Raw genomic sequence first — 15,909 nt, forward strand, 5'->3', positions numbered from 1 at the left:
GATGCAAAACACAGGGCCCCCACAGTCGCTTCCAAAGCCTTGTGGGCTGCTAACTGCTACAAGTCAAAACCGCTGTGCATTCTTGAGATGCTCGCACATGTCAGAGCCGGTCCCTCCTCCAGAGAGGTGGGAGAATACACAGAGGCGCCTGCTTTACTTGCCACCGTGTTCATGGAAAGGGCAGGTGTGTAGTGACGGATGTGGGCTGTTTATTACTGCCTGGGTGAAACGGGTCAAAATAATTGAAACGAGTCTTTTTGAAATCTAAAGATCTAGCTAGATACAAATATTGTTATCATGCTAATACTACAGTTATTATAATACTGTGAAAAATAATGTGTCTGGTTGACACCCCCGACATAGTAGGTGGCCATATTCCAGCTTTAAGGGATAGATCAAACCTCTGTTCATCTTCGGAACACAAATTAAGTTATTTTTGATGAAACCCAGCAGAAAATCATATATAAGTGCACCTCGAAAAAGTTTGATCAATGGCATTTTTTGGGATTACGCACAACAGACAGGGTGCACATGTAATTTAAGTGCGATTCACTGGCAACAATAGAAAAAGAGAAAACAACAAATCTAAAGATGAATTCTGTTTCTTTTTAGAATTTCCATCGATATAATGATATCACTGTTATTGTAAATTCTTTTGGATACAATAAACATGCAGTGATTATCTGATACTTTAATTTCAACTAACTTTGGCCACTGTTTACAAATGGATTCAAAGTAATGTAAATCGAAAATATAGGGCTGTGTTTGATACACAGATACGACAATGTATCGACAGAGATTTGACAATACAAATATCGATATCATGGACCGCGCTTAATTTGAAAACAAGAGCAGCATTTAAAACGGAGTGGAAAAGTGCAAAGGTTTCTAAAAAATAATGAACAGATTATAATATATAGGCTTCAACACTGTTTAATCTGGCCGCAGAAGAACACAACCGGGGTTGCCTGATATAAAGAGACGTAATGCACAAAACAGAGCTTCACACTTGTGTAATATGGGAATATCTTAGTTTGTCAACCTGGCAACCATGAGTACACGCTCTCTCTCCACTGTGGATAAATGTGCGGTGCGGTGAGCAGTACGGTGGCCGAGAAGTGCCGAACAAATCACAATTCTGAAAATAAAATAACAAATTACAAATGCAAATCAAAAAAAAAAAAGAAAAAAAAGAAAAGAAAAGAAAAATCAAATCAGAAAACTGAACAAAAATTTGGAAAAAATAAGTCAGAAATCACCGCTGACAGGACGAGTCATCTGTCAATCAAGGTTTACAGAAGGAACAGCGGAGTAGGGAAAACACTATTGTGACAATTTTATTTTGCTATTTGAGCAATTGGGAATGCAAAAAAAAAAAAAAAAAAGGCAGATGTTTAGGGTTACTTTTTTTGGGGGCAGAGAGAATTTAAAGGCGAGAATATAAATACAAAATAAAATAAAAAGACTGTTCAACTCTTAATATTTTGCATTTATATCCTCACCTTTAAATTCTCTCTGCCCCCAAAACAGTTTAAAATTAAAATAAAACTAAATAAATCTATCAGCAAATATACTATTAAAACTTGTAAAAAATATACAATGAAAACATCTTTAATGTTCTGATGCTCTCATACTACAGAGGGACATAAGTTACTTAAGGAGCTAGTGTGAAACTATGACCAAATAAAAATAGCACCACAATATGTAAATGTTTTAATTCTAACTAAATATTATCAAATCCATTCCCCTGAGAAGTCGAAACAGCATGTGCAAGAAGAACGTACTTTAGTACATGAAATAAGTGAAAAGGAAACACACACACAAAAATAAGGGAGATAAAATAAACCTAGATGAATTAGCAAACTTTAGTTATTGCTTAGACAACCATCGTGACCCATCCCTGGTTGATTGTTGCTTTGTGATGTCATTTGTGGCCTGCTGATGACTCATGGAGATTAAGTGATGGTTTGGTGAGGTTCCCACGCAACGGTGTGGGTTTGCATCCAACCCTTTTTGTCAGGCCTGTCACATGCGTGAGCGTGAGCTCCGGCCTGGTGGTGTTATGCCCAGCCTGACACTGCAAACAGAGTGTGAGCTCACTTACAAGTGCAGGAACACTTCAAGATGAACCACACTGAACCAAAGTCAAAGCCTTGAAGGAGTTCACACGTACTGAACTGTCAGCTTGCTCAAGAACGAGTCTGCTTCCTATTTCAGATAGCTGATAAAACACGGTACACACAAACAGACATTTCCACGTCCCTGAGATTTAGCCACTCAGGTTAATACAAATCACTTGATGGACAGTATAAACACACTTCAACCAGTCCAAATAACGTAAAATGTTACTCATCATTCAGCGCAGACACATTTCAAACATATGGTGCATTCAAGTCAAATCAGAAAGATAGTCATTACGAGTTGAATGCGCATGAATTTCACTAAGTTGTAATTAAGAGTGGGAAACTCAGGATTTTCTTTAAAGGGATAGTTCATCCAAAAATGAAAACAGACATAATTTTCTTTTCTTCTGCTGAACACACACACACGCACAAAAGATATTTTGAAGAATGTTGGTTACCAAACAGTTGCCAGTAGCCGTTGACTTCCACAGTATTTTTTCTAGATTATAGAAGTCAGTGACTACCGGAAAAAATTAATTCCCTACATTCTTTAAATCTTGTGTTTAACAAAAAAAGAAACCGATTTGGAACAACTTCAAATTGAGTAAATGATAACAGATGTTTCACTTTTTGTGTAAACTATCCCTTAAGCTTGTCAAAATTAAAAAAAAAATTGTTTTATTTTTTTCGAAATTGCATTTACAAAATAACAGAATTGTACAATTTCTTGAAAAATCGTTAAAACAATGCAGAACAAATAATGCACATTCTGTATGTTTATGTAGAAAAGGTGCATCACCATCTTGCTTTGACCAAAGTGATTTGAACGCACCTGACATCATTAGTCATGACTTCACAACACATAAATACAATCTTCCCAAGAGGATTCTAAGCCACCGATGATCATGGTGTCTAACAGCTGGCAGCCATAAAAGTTAAATCAGTCTGTGTGCGAATCCTGTGTGCCGTATCAATAATTTCAGACGTGATGATCTTTAGTCAAATGCTGTGAGGAAGGTCAATGTCAAAAGAGTGGTAAAAACAGTTACAGGAAACCGTACTAAGGGAAGTGATCTTAATTTGGATGCAAGTCTATTGTCCCCCCTAAGCCCTTCCCATTCACCGCTGGACTTTATCTGCACCTCCTCATCAGCAGATTGCCATCGCGCTCAACCTCAGAGGCAACAAAAGGCCACCATGATACAGGAAATCACAGGCATTACCGTAGCACAGGAAATGTCAAAATAGAGCCCATATGCAAAAACAGACCATAAATCAAATCAGGCACTCATATAAAACCCAGAAGAAATCACAATATAACACAGATTTATCAGTTCTCTTTTAGCAGAGGTAATCTTGAATGTGGTTTGAAATGATGCCAGACGACGTACACAAAAGGACAACATTGTAATGAAAACCATAGTAAAAAAAATAAAGAATGAGCACTGCTGTTTTAGCTCTTGATTAAGTGTTTACACAGACAATATCACGCAAAAAGTGCACTGCACACAGACTCTGCATGTCCGATGCTTCATTAGAGGAATGTCACGTTCTTCTTGAGTATTTGTTTTCACACCGAGCATTAATTCCTGTTGATAATAACAGCAGAAGGAAGTCATTCATTGTCAATGAATGTTGGTTTCAAATGGACATAAGCCAGAGTGACCATTAGTTACACAAGCAAACATGTCCGGAGTCTTAATAAGGTTGGGCCAGTTGAAAATTTTATGCAAATGAACAATTTCACAATGCAACGACAACCACTAGAGCACAACAGTAACCAGTGTGAAAGTCTTGGTTACGGAAGTATTTTTCCCATTCATTTTCTCCATGGGAGTTTATAAACAAATCCACAAGCCTAAGTTACAAAGGTACAAGATCATGATACATTGCACATGAAGTAATAGAATAAATATCTATAAATCTGTACGGTAGTTTAACGTTGTATGAGTATGAAATACAACATTTGAAGTTCAATAACAAAATAGTAAAAATAAAGGCCTAATTTTCCTTTTACTAAGTTTGGGGTCTGTAAGAGTTTTCATACTGTGACAAAGTTGAATATTCAGCAGCCTTCACTGCGGTCTTCAGTGATCCTTCAGAAATCATTCTAATAGGCTGATTCAGCTAAAGAAACATTTATCGTCAATGTTGCTTGATATTTGTGCGGAAAACATGGTCGCTTCGGTAGCTCTAAGTACAATGCTACACACAAATGTTTCTTTAGCTGAATCAGCCTATTAGAATAGCGTGATATTTAACCCCTAAAATGCTAATTTTACCAAGGCAACCATGCCATAAAACTAAAATTTTAACCCCGGAAAGCAATTTTTTATCAGGGAACCTTCTGGAAGCGCCATTGGGCTAGTTTTGGACTAGTTTTGAGAAGCAACTGGGCAGGATTTGTTGTGAACACCTGGCAACCATGATCTGAACACACGTGCTGGAGATATACTACTAATTACAGGAGCGTCTTTACTGATGAGATGTGCAGGAAAATCGCATTTGATTTTTTGCACAGCCCTAAGTACAGCTATGAAAAACTTCAAAAGAACTATATATTTTTTAAAGTCCCCCAAATTTTGATCAATTAATACTGGCTGAATAAAAGATACATCCAACTGTTGCGTTCTATAGGAGTGAAGGCAGTGGAACCCACATCATCCATCTGTTGTGAGATACTGTAGTTGAGCGTGGGAAAGATGGAAAGTTAATATGCCACTGTGAGTAATTCCACTTTTCTTTTACGATTTGTCTCCAACTACTCAGAGATATAATAAAAACATTACACATAGAAAAACAGAAATCACCGCCTGGGTGAGTTGATCATCATTCATCTTGTTCATGATATGATTCACTAATGCAATTTAAACACCATCTCCTGCATAATTTTAATTTTCAGTAGCAAGAAAAAAAGATTCATTGTCAATACACAATGACAACGTATATCTACTGGTATTACATCTCATTCGTGATTACAGTCAGCAACAGCAGAGTGAGCTGGTGACCTCAACGTGAACGCTTTAGGCTGGACTCTAGAGCATACTGGCAAATGTCATGCATCGTACTCCCCTGTTACAAAAATGTCTAGAAGGGGTTGTACACAATAAAAGGGCAAAGCTCAGGGTTACAGCTTCTGTAAATGCTACAGCGCATGTCTGTGCAAAATCAATGTTCTTGCTTCAAAGCTTGGTTGAACGTTATACCGGGACTGCAACCTTTTCACTGAGCTTCCTTTATAATGCTGTCATCAAATGCTTTCTGAAAAGGGCGTGCCTGCACAGGAACGCACCAGGGATGGGCTGCTATCAAAAGATTCATACCTTCAACAGAGGCCTGAGCAAACCCAACAAAGTGTATTCCCAGTACGCTGCTTTGATCCATTTTACATGCTTTTCTTGTGTAATTTATCTTAGCTTATTCAGAAACGTCTGAGGAGATTAAAAGGAATATTGTATTTGATTATAAAATCAAATATTTTACGTGTCTTCCTCCTAGGTAATCACATGCACTGCAGTACTCAGACTAGCACAGCTTGTGTGAAAAATGACTTCACATAAATAAAGAATTTTAAAACAGTGTTAAAACACATTCGGTCCATTCCAAAACATAGCGTGAAAATGGTTTCAAAAGACTGGATTCATAATTATCCCTTTTAAAGACATATTCTTCAAGCCAAAATCTAAGGCAGCACTGAATAAAAGCTCTTGGAGAACGCGATTCCAAAATGCTCTGCAATAACGATGGAAAGAATAATTAAATAAAAATCACCATGGTGGACAAATATGGAGAAATGTTGATTATAAATAATATTAAATTACATAAATTCAATAATGAATAAATTAAGTTTGCAAGGGATGCAAAATACCCTAAATTACACAAAAAAAAATTACAATATTAATTAGTGTAGAATTTTCTTAGCCACATAACAAAATAAGACTCGGATAATGGACTCTGACTAATGAAAGCGAAGGGTTGGCCCATTGATTCGTCTTCTCATTCATGGTACCCTCCACTCAGAATTCATATAACAGTATAAAAAAAGCACTTAACGCATGCATGCTCTAGTTACCTGTCCACTATTATTAACCGAGCAAAGCGCAAGCCCAAGACCCTATTCCCTGAGATTATCAAATTTGTTAAACCACCATCCCACCTTCTTAATGGCTTTTCTGAACTTTATAATGATTTTCTGACATTTTTTACACACAAAATTGAAAATATTTATCACTTCTATTCTTCTGTTGTTCTTCCAGAAAACTGCTACTTCCCAGAAACTACACCCACTCTCAAACTTTTCACTCACTACTACATCTGTGGTTGAACAACTGTTGATGAACTTTAACTTCTCTACCTGTCAGCTAGAGTCTATTCCAACAAACAAACTCAGAAACTTTCTCCCCTCTCTCATTATACCAATAACCCCCATTATAAATTGTTCCCTATTGACTGGTTATGTACCGCTTGGATTGAAAATATGAGCTATGATCACTTACAGAGACCTGGCCTTGACAACACCGTTATAAGTAGTTTCAGACCAATTTCTAGCCTTCATTTTTTATGTAAGGTCCTACAAAAGGTGGTTGCCAAACAATTACAGACTGACTTGGACAAAAAAAAAATCTGTATGAATCATTTCAGTCTGGATTTTGACATCTCCATAGTACAGAAACGGCCCTTCTAAAAGTAGTGAATTACCTCCTCCTTGCTTCTGATTTGGGTGCCCCCAGACCTAAGTGCAGCTTTTTTTATATACTGTTTGCCATTCTGTACTGCTATCTTGTTTGTCGGAGATTGGTATTACTGATACCATTTTACAGTGGATGGGTTCATACCTCTCAGACAGGCAACAGTTCATTAGCACTCATAAATACAAATCTCATTCTGTCACATTTTCTCATGGAGTGCCTCAAGAATCTGTTCTTGGTCCACTTTTTTTCTTGATCTATATGCTTCCTCTGGGTCAGATAATTTGGCGCCATGGTCTAAACTTCCACAGTTACGCTGATGATACACAAATCTATTTTACCATACAGCCCAATTATGTTTTCCCTCCTTTTACTTTTACATCTTGCCTTCATGATCTCAAAGTATTAATGGCACAACATTTCTTAAAGTTAAATACTGAAAAAATGCATTTCTGTTAGTTGGCTCTAAATCCCTTGTCTCCTCCCAACCTGACTACAGTTTAATTTACATTGTTATAGTCCATCCCTCTTCCACTACACACAATCTTGATATGATGTTTGATTGTAGTGTATGTTTTGAATTCCACATCAATCAATTTGTCAAATCCAGTTTTTTTTCACCTTCGTAATATTGTCCACCTACGACTATATTTAAAATTCAAAGATGCTGGGTTATCTTGTATATTGCATATAATTTCACCTCTGTCTGTTGTCTGTTGTTGTCAAACACACCTGCATTTAATTTTTAAGTGAGCCTGAAGACCTTAATTAGTTGCTTCAGGTGTGTTTGTTTTGGAACTAAACTTTGCAGGACAGTCGATCGCCAGGAGCAGGGTTGGGCACCCCTGCTGTATACTATGTTATTTACTTTACGTAAAGTGTCCTTGGGTGTTTGAAAGGCGCTATATATATATATATGATAATATATAAAACGTATTATAGCGGTGTGTGATCTGATGATTTCTGATCATGATCAAGATAAAAATGTCTCCATGATCTGCTTTTGAAGAAACATCACAGTATCATGCTACAGCACACATTCTATCAGCTGCAGTTCTGGAGCGTTCGTCGTATACTGTACAACGCCACACACATGCACAGCAGTGTTAACTCAGCGGAGGAGGCAGGGCAGTGTTTGTTATTCGGTTTGTGACATCCTTTAAGGGAAAAGCCGAATCATCAGAACACTAGCACAAGGCTGCTCATAGCGACTGGTCACATGTCACACCAGTACCGTTTTCGAACTGAAACGTATAAATTGCTCAGTTCCGGTTCTTGTTTTAGGTTGGTCCCCAACCCTTGTTGTAAAGTGTATCTTTGTCATTCTTTTATCTTTGTTATTAAAAAATAAGAACAAAGATTTTTATCCACACCCTCTTTGGCCTAAATATCTGCCTTTCTTTTTTAGTTACCTTGAAAGGCTTTGTCTTTAGAATAATTAAATAAGTTTGGCTTTAATGCTCAGACAACTTGCAAAATAGCAAAACCAACATGACAAAGAATTGTGATAAAATAGTGAATCGTGATATAAAAAAATAAAATAAACCTGATATGATATTTTTTCCACATCGCCCACCCCTAACATATTATTATTATTATAATTATTACTATTATGGAAATAATTGTACACTTTACATCAGAAGCAAAATTTTTGGAGTATTCTTAATCAGTCAGCTATGAGTTTCAATGCCACTTAGGATGCTGCCTATAAAGGCGGCTCATTAAGGAACTAAACTACTGTGTTGGCAAGGAATTAAGAGTGATTTCCGATCCATCTTTCCTGTATGAAAGAGCACCCATAACCCCTAACCATTCAAATCAAGAGAAATTATTACATGGAAGATCATGTGCATCTGGTGCTAAACCATTATACAAAATCACTTGACACCATCTGCTTAATTATTCTGCCATAACACCCACTCCCATGGTGGAGTTCAAGACCAAATATCAGCATCCACAAATAGACATGGAGGGAAAGTGCTTTTCTAAACAAACCTCCAATCCATCAGCACAGACGCCTGGTGAAGAAATGCTCCATGAGATACAGTATGATTGTGTAAGCGGGGGGCAAACGTGAGTTTCGAGGCTATTGCACACACCATGATAAATCAGCAGAGGGGAAGCGTCGACTCACATGCTCATTCCACAGGAAATCGGTTTAAAAATATACCAACCCTTATTAACCTTATTCCTCACAGGTTTTCAATATACTTAACAAGGTTTAGGAAATAAACTCCGGTCAGGGTTGATCCTGCGATGAGCGACGTGAAGCCTCAAATGCCAACATTAGTGTCACTTAGTCACTCCGCAAACAAAAGCGGTCTGGAAATCGAACCTTGCAGAATGTAGAGAGAGGCAGAATCCAAGTCATCAATTTCCACACTACTATGATAATAATTGCCCTTCCCTGCAGCTCTTGGCACCTATAAATCAAAGCGGCAGATGTGAAAGAAAATATCAAAGCGTATCAGCTCTCTTTTTTATTGATTTCCAAATCCATGAAAGAAAAAATGTGTTGACAATGCCTCTTTTGTTAAAGGGATAGTCCATCTGAAAGTGAAAATCGTGTCATTAATTCAGTGGTTCTCAACCCGTGGCCTGTCACAAATTCAAATGTGGCCCACCATGCTGAACACATTTTTAAAAATTACTTTTACAATTCATTTTAGATTTTACATGCATTAAAACATTTACCAAACAAATATAAGCTATAATGTTTTTATGTTTTTCATATATTATTTTCACACATGAGCATACCTGTAGCCTACTCTCGTAATAAACGTTACGCATTTAATGAACACATACAAGCCCATACTTCGGCAGATTTCAATTCAAATTGACAGCAGAAGCCATTAGTTTGGTAAAATTGAGCATCAGAATGGACAAATCTGTTATTAAGGGAGAAAAAACTAAATGCCAGCGAAGTAACCCATACAAACAAGAATAGTCGCAGTATCATCAGTGAAGGTAGGAGAGTGCTGGACTTTCAGCATCAACTTTCGGTTTGCCCTGCCACTCTGAAGATGTTCAGGTAAAAGGAAACAGCGAAACTATGCAGCAATCAATCCTTAAATAGCAGAAATGTGGCAAAACTTCTCTGGAGTGAACCTCGCATTATTAAATTCGAAAGTGCTATCCACATTTGGATCAAATAGGCTACACGTGAAACCATTTTCTGCAATGTCGTGCTTCAAGTCACGCTTCTGTGCGAGTTGCATTTGGACCATAGTGCAGATCAGTGAAAAAACAATGTTGAGAACACTAATTACTCACCTTCATGCCATTCCAAAACCATAAGACCTTCATTATTGTTCAATCCGAGACTTTTCTGACCCTGTATAGACAGCAAGGGATGTACCATGTTCAAGGCCCAGAAAGGTAGTAAGGAAATTTTTTAATTTGTGGATCAACCATAATGTTATGAAGCTACAAGAATACTTTTTGTGCGCAAAGAAACAAAAATAATATAACAAAAAAAATTCTTCTTTTCATGCCAGTCTTAAAATAGTGTTCATGAGAGCACCATCGTTTTCTGAAGCCATGTGTTAGACCAAAAATATTTATTATCCACTGAAAACATTGATATTTGTTCCAGCTTTCTTAGTTCTTTTCATAAGTAGTGATGTCTAATTCAATGAATCTTTCTACTGAATCATATCTAGTCAATTAATTGGTCAATCATGCTCACAAAAAGTTTAAATGTTGCATTCACGAGCCAAACGAGTTCAACTCAATCATCTGATTGCAGAAGTTGACAGCTCACTGCAAGAGAAGATTTCAGGAAATGACTTAAATTTCACCTGTTCATCACACAAAGCTAATGTAAAGCTTTAGAAGACTCTCTGATTCTGATTCTTTTTCTATTTGTATGCAACTTTGTGAACATGTTGAAGCTTGAAAGCTCCCCTCTTCATTATCATATATCATAAAAAAAAAGATTCACACATTCTTAAAAATTTCTACTTTTGTATTAAAGTCAGATAGATTTGGAACGACATGAAAGCAAGTAAATGATGAAATGTTTCCATTTTTGGGTGAACTCCTCCTTTAAAGGAACTGCAGAAAACACAAAATGGGGAAAGAAAATTATGTCAAAAGAAATCCCTATAAGCTCTGCTATTCTTTTAGGTCAAGCTGTAGCATGTAAGGTCCTAAGCCTGTGTTTTTTTACATAAAAGCTTAGATATCTAGATTCCGGAGTCAAACAACTGTCTGAAAGTGGTTAAAAATTAAGCCCTGACATATTTATTCATGCTGAGTTGACAGCTGCATGAGTGGCATAAGTGCTTTTAAAATAAAACGAGTCCAATCTAAGTTGTGAGCACAGCAAGTTGGCGGTTATCAAAGAGGGGTGGTTTGCGTGTGTTTAGCCCCATGAGAAAGTCATGGCAGTCGAGAGGATTTAGCAAAAGCCGAGTGGCCTTATCTACTGCAACGGCATCCCCTCGCACAGTCCTTAGAACTATGTGGCATTGATTTAACGCAGAATATCTGCTCGCAGCGAAGAGGGCTGATGGACTTAATTCTGATATGATGAAAATAAGCTAGCTTTTTGTGGAACAAATGCAAGAAGCCAGACTAAACACAACATCATCAAAAAAGACAAACAAAAAACATTCAATTATTCAGTGTTAATTATCATCAAGGACTCATTGTGCGGGTCACTGTAGTTAGATGTTTTTGAGTCTGTACTTAAAGCAGTAATGCATTTGTAATGTGTCGGCAGATGAGCTGTGGTCAACTCGACCATGGACTGACCGGCAGACCCAGGACAGCTGTCCTTCAGCAAACAGTGACGGCATCAGTCTCTCCAGCTCATCCCTAATTCATCATGAACAGATGGGATATGCTTAAAATAGTCATTTTTTTAATCTGCAAACTACTGCAGTTATGTAATCAGATCAGGAAAGATAGCATGTCCTTTGGGAGTAGGTGTGTTTCCCAAAAACTAAAGTGATGGTTCTTTTTCTATGTGTTCACTGAAAGTTGCATTACTGCTACATTCTTACTAAACAAGAAACAATGCTTTTCTATGCATGTTTGTCAAGTTAACATCAGCAGGCAAATAATAGCCTACTAACACTGTATACTATTTCCTATGTTTTAAAAAATTTGTATGTAAAACAGTACAGATTATGTAACTATTGAACCTTTTCAACAGTAGCCTGGTATAAAAGTCACACAATCTCCTTACATGTTTACTCCTATAAGTGCCATCAAGTTACTTTGTGTTTAAAAAAAAAAAAAAAAAACACCAAACAAAGCAAATCAGATATTTTGAGAAAAAAAAGCCAATACTATTTCCAGTTGACACTTCAAACTGGAAACAAAAGGTGAAGTAAAAGTGCAGTGAATTGTAGGATACTGTATTTTGCCCAGTGCGCTCACAATGTATTCTGCACATTTTGTCAAATTTAGTATACAGGATTGCAATTTTTTTTTTACGAATTACCTTCCAATTCCCAGTCCTGATTGATACATCTTTATATTGACTCAAATAAAAAAGTCCCCACCTAAAGTGGGAGGTCATCAGGATATTCTATGAATATAGAAAATATTCAAACTTTGCAAAGTATATCAACTACTAGGGCTGTCGCAGTGAAGAATTTTCCCTCTTGAATTTTCCCTCTTTTCCTAGCTTCCTACCCTATTAAATATCTTAAATGCGGCACGAGCATTTTACTTTCACGTTTGAATTAGCGGCAGTTCTGCTTTAATAGCCTGAATGCACCAACAAAATGCAATGTGAAACTCACTTTAGCATATATATATTATATTATATTATATTATATTATATTATATTATATATATATATATTGCCTTGCCTTAACAAAACAAATTAAAATTCACTGTGCTATAAGGCAGGCTATGCCTAATATAGAGCTGGATGATATGTCCAAAATTTATGTCACAATATATTTCTTAATTTCGGACGATATGATACAATTCCAATATCGATATGAACACTATAAATAAAAAAAGCCTCATAAAAACTGTCAAGAACCTCACAACTGATGAAAAACTTCTAAAAATGTATTTTTTTTTTAAGTATATGAAACCTCCTCCTGTAAATCTATATAACATTTAAGAAAAAAAATAGCAAAAAAAAAATAATAATGTTTACCTTATATCAAACTATAGGATGACATTACCAGTCAAAAGTTTTTGAACCGTAAGATTTTTTATGTTTGAAACGAATTGTCTTCTGCTCACTAAGCCTGCATTTATTTGATCCAATATACAGCAAAAACAGTTACATTTTGATTTTTTTTATTATTTAAAATAACTTTTTGAAAATATTTTAAATGTGATTTATTCCTGTGATTTCCAAGCTGAATTTTTAGCATCATTACTCCAGGTCCACTCTTGTCACAAATTAATTTCTTACAAAAAATAAATAAATAACTAAATAAAAATACAAAGAATATGAAAAGTGCTCCAAGTGGCTGCAGAAAACAAAAACAAAAAACTAGATTTGAACAAAAACATGTTGCTGGAGACGGGCTTATTATTGAAAATGCAAACTGATTCTCTGCCAGCAGGAGGCTTTCAGAGTGATAAAACTAGCAGTTTCCCCAGTAACAGCAGTAAAGCAGGTGTCAGTATACAGTAGCTTAGGCTACTATCGAAGACGACGACAGTTACAGTCTTTTACTGTCTATGGTTGCAGTGGCGCCGGAGGGTGGGAGGAAGAGGGAAAAAGTAGCGGGAAGTGAACTTCGAGAGTGGAGTAGATGAGTATGATGTGAGATGATGGATCAGGACGCCGACGGCCAAAATCACCGAATTTATCAACAACTGCCTCTTACACACATTCTTTCTCTCGGTCTGCCTCTTTCTCTCGGTTTTTCTCACTCTGCCTGACATTAAGCTAAAACACGCGTAAAAATGTGTAAGTAATGTTTACCTTGATAAATAAATCACTTTTAACATATTCTTCTGTCATTCTTTAATTTATATTGTGTGGTTAAAAACTTTTTAGACTGTTAATGATTACTGCTTTTTTTTTTTTTGTGGGTAAGAATAGTGTAAAAAAAAAATGGATTCCGGGAAATTTTCCTTATTTTCAATGTTGACAGCTATGATCCCCGCTCATGAACACCACCTTATCAGATAAAATGAAAATGTAATTGAAACTTTTCTGAAGACAGTCAGTTTCCATTCATATTAAACATCCATGCCGTATTATGATTTTAAAATGTGCAATGCTCAAGTTTACTCAACAAAAAAACACCACAAATAATCAATGTATGGGAAAAACTGGTAATGTATATCAAAATATCGGAAATGTGAAAGTGAAACTACTTTGTTGGGCCTTCCAAAAGAGGACAAGACTAGAAATCAGTTGAATTGAATTTCAACACTGTTCCAGAACAGTCCAACCCAAATATTCAGATGTGTGCAGTGCATTTTATGGAGGATGCTGACTGTTTCCTGAACCAGTAGCCTGCAATGCATATGTGGCACAAAGGCTGTTTCTATAAAGTTGGGCAGTTCAAACTTTGCAAGGACAGTCTGGCGCTTCTGACTCATAGCCTGTAAGTACATATTTTATATTTAAATAATTTGCCAATGATTATTCAAATGCGAGTTTTGAGCAGTAGAGTAGACTTGTTTGTCATTTCTCTGATCACAAATGCAGACATTGTTTTATGTTTATGCAGCGCAATACGCAACTCAACACTTAAAAAGACAATGTAAAGTCATTATAATCAGTAATTATGTCACTGGATGCAACAAATGCCTTAATTGTAATGGGCTTTATTGGTTTTGTCTCGTCTGATGTCCGGATCGCAAGCAAATCTTTCTATTTAACCGGTCGAACCAGTTCACCAAATGGAACTGAAACATTTGAAAGTGTTCACGTCTCCAGTATGCACTAATCCACAAATTACTTAAGCTATTTGGTTTATAAACGTGCCTCCCTCTGATGCTAAATAAATCAATGAAACACTGATTAATTCAAAGAGGGAGGTAATGAAAATGGCATGATCATAACACCTATGCGAAAATTCAACTGTAAGATTGGTTGTCGAATCAGGCTCCTCATATCGAATCTTCGACTATTCGGGGTCATCCCTATTCTGAACATAATTCTTGTTTTAGCAGTTTCTAATTAGATGTTTTAAACCAGCATGGTGAAGTGAGCATGAACAGTAGCCCTAAACCACAACCATCAGGCACACTGGGAGCTTAAAAATTCTGCTTGGAATTTCTTCAAGTACAAACTTCATTCTTGCTTTCTGACAAACTCCCAGAGCTTATGGCATCATCTCCCTCCCCTTCATTACATTTTCTAAGCCACTTTCTGAGTCTAGATGCACTGGCTGATGTGTGGCGACAGTCTGTCAAAGCCAAGCGCTTCTGACATCCTCTCCCCTCAAGCACGACAAGCAGTAGCAGGCCGAGGGGAATAACAGGACTTTGCGTTGTCGGACACTTATTGCTAAGCATTCGCCAGAGACCTTGATGTGTCAAAGGAGGAAAAAGCCAGAGTCATCAAAACATTTTACAAGCCTCCAGCAAGGTGCATGTCTACATTGGGCAAAGCAACAGTCATCAAGAGGGAAACTCCACTTGCCGAGCAGCCTAGTAGATTCAATTCTTTATTTGCTTAATTCAGCCAGATCATATAAAGGGAAGTGTGGGAAGTGGAGGCACACAAATTAAGTCTCATCCCTTCACATGGATCTAGTTTCTGTCTGTAAAAGGTTAAAAAATACTCCGTAGTAGGTGTGGGAAAAATATTAACCGGGATAAATGTCAACCGGTAGAGATCTGTCCCCTTCTTGGTTAAATAGAGTCATTTTTTGCTGCTTTATAGGCCTTGAACAGTTAAATACACACTCTTGTGTGTCAAAATGCCCGTCTTTGCAAATATCCTCGTAAATACTGTAATTTATGTCTTCAGTGAAAGCAAACATGTGAGAAAGAAAACACATTTCTAACAGCATATTGGATTTGGGTAGCTCTTAAAGTCTGTCATTCATGTTATTCAAACTACAATAGAGAGAAAATAGCACTGCTCTTGGCTAAATCACGTGTGTAACTTTAATACGAAGAATTATATTTCATTTACACAGTGAATGATATGCAGT

The sequence above is a fragment of the Carassius auratus genome, unplaced genomic scaffold, assembly GCF_003368295.1.
Source record: "Carassius auratus strain Wakin unplaced genomic scaffold, ASM336829v1 scaf_tig00007522, whole genome shotgun sequence".
NCBI classification, from domain to species: Eukaryota; Metazoa; Chordata; class Actinopteri; order Cypriniformes; family Cyprinidae; genus Carassius; species Carassius auratus.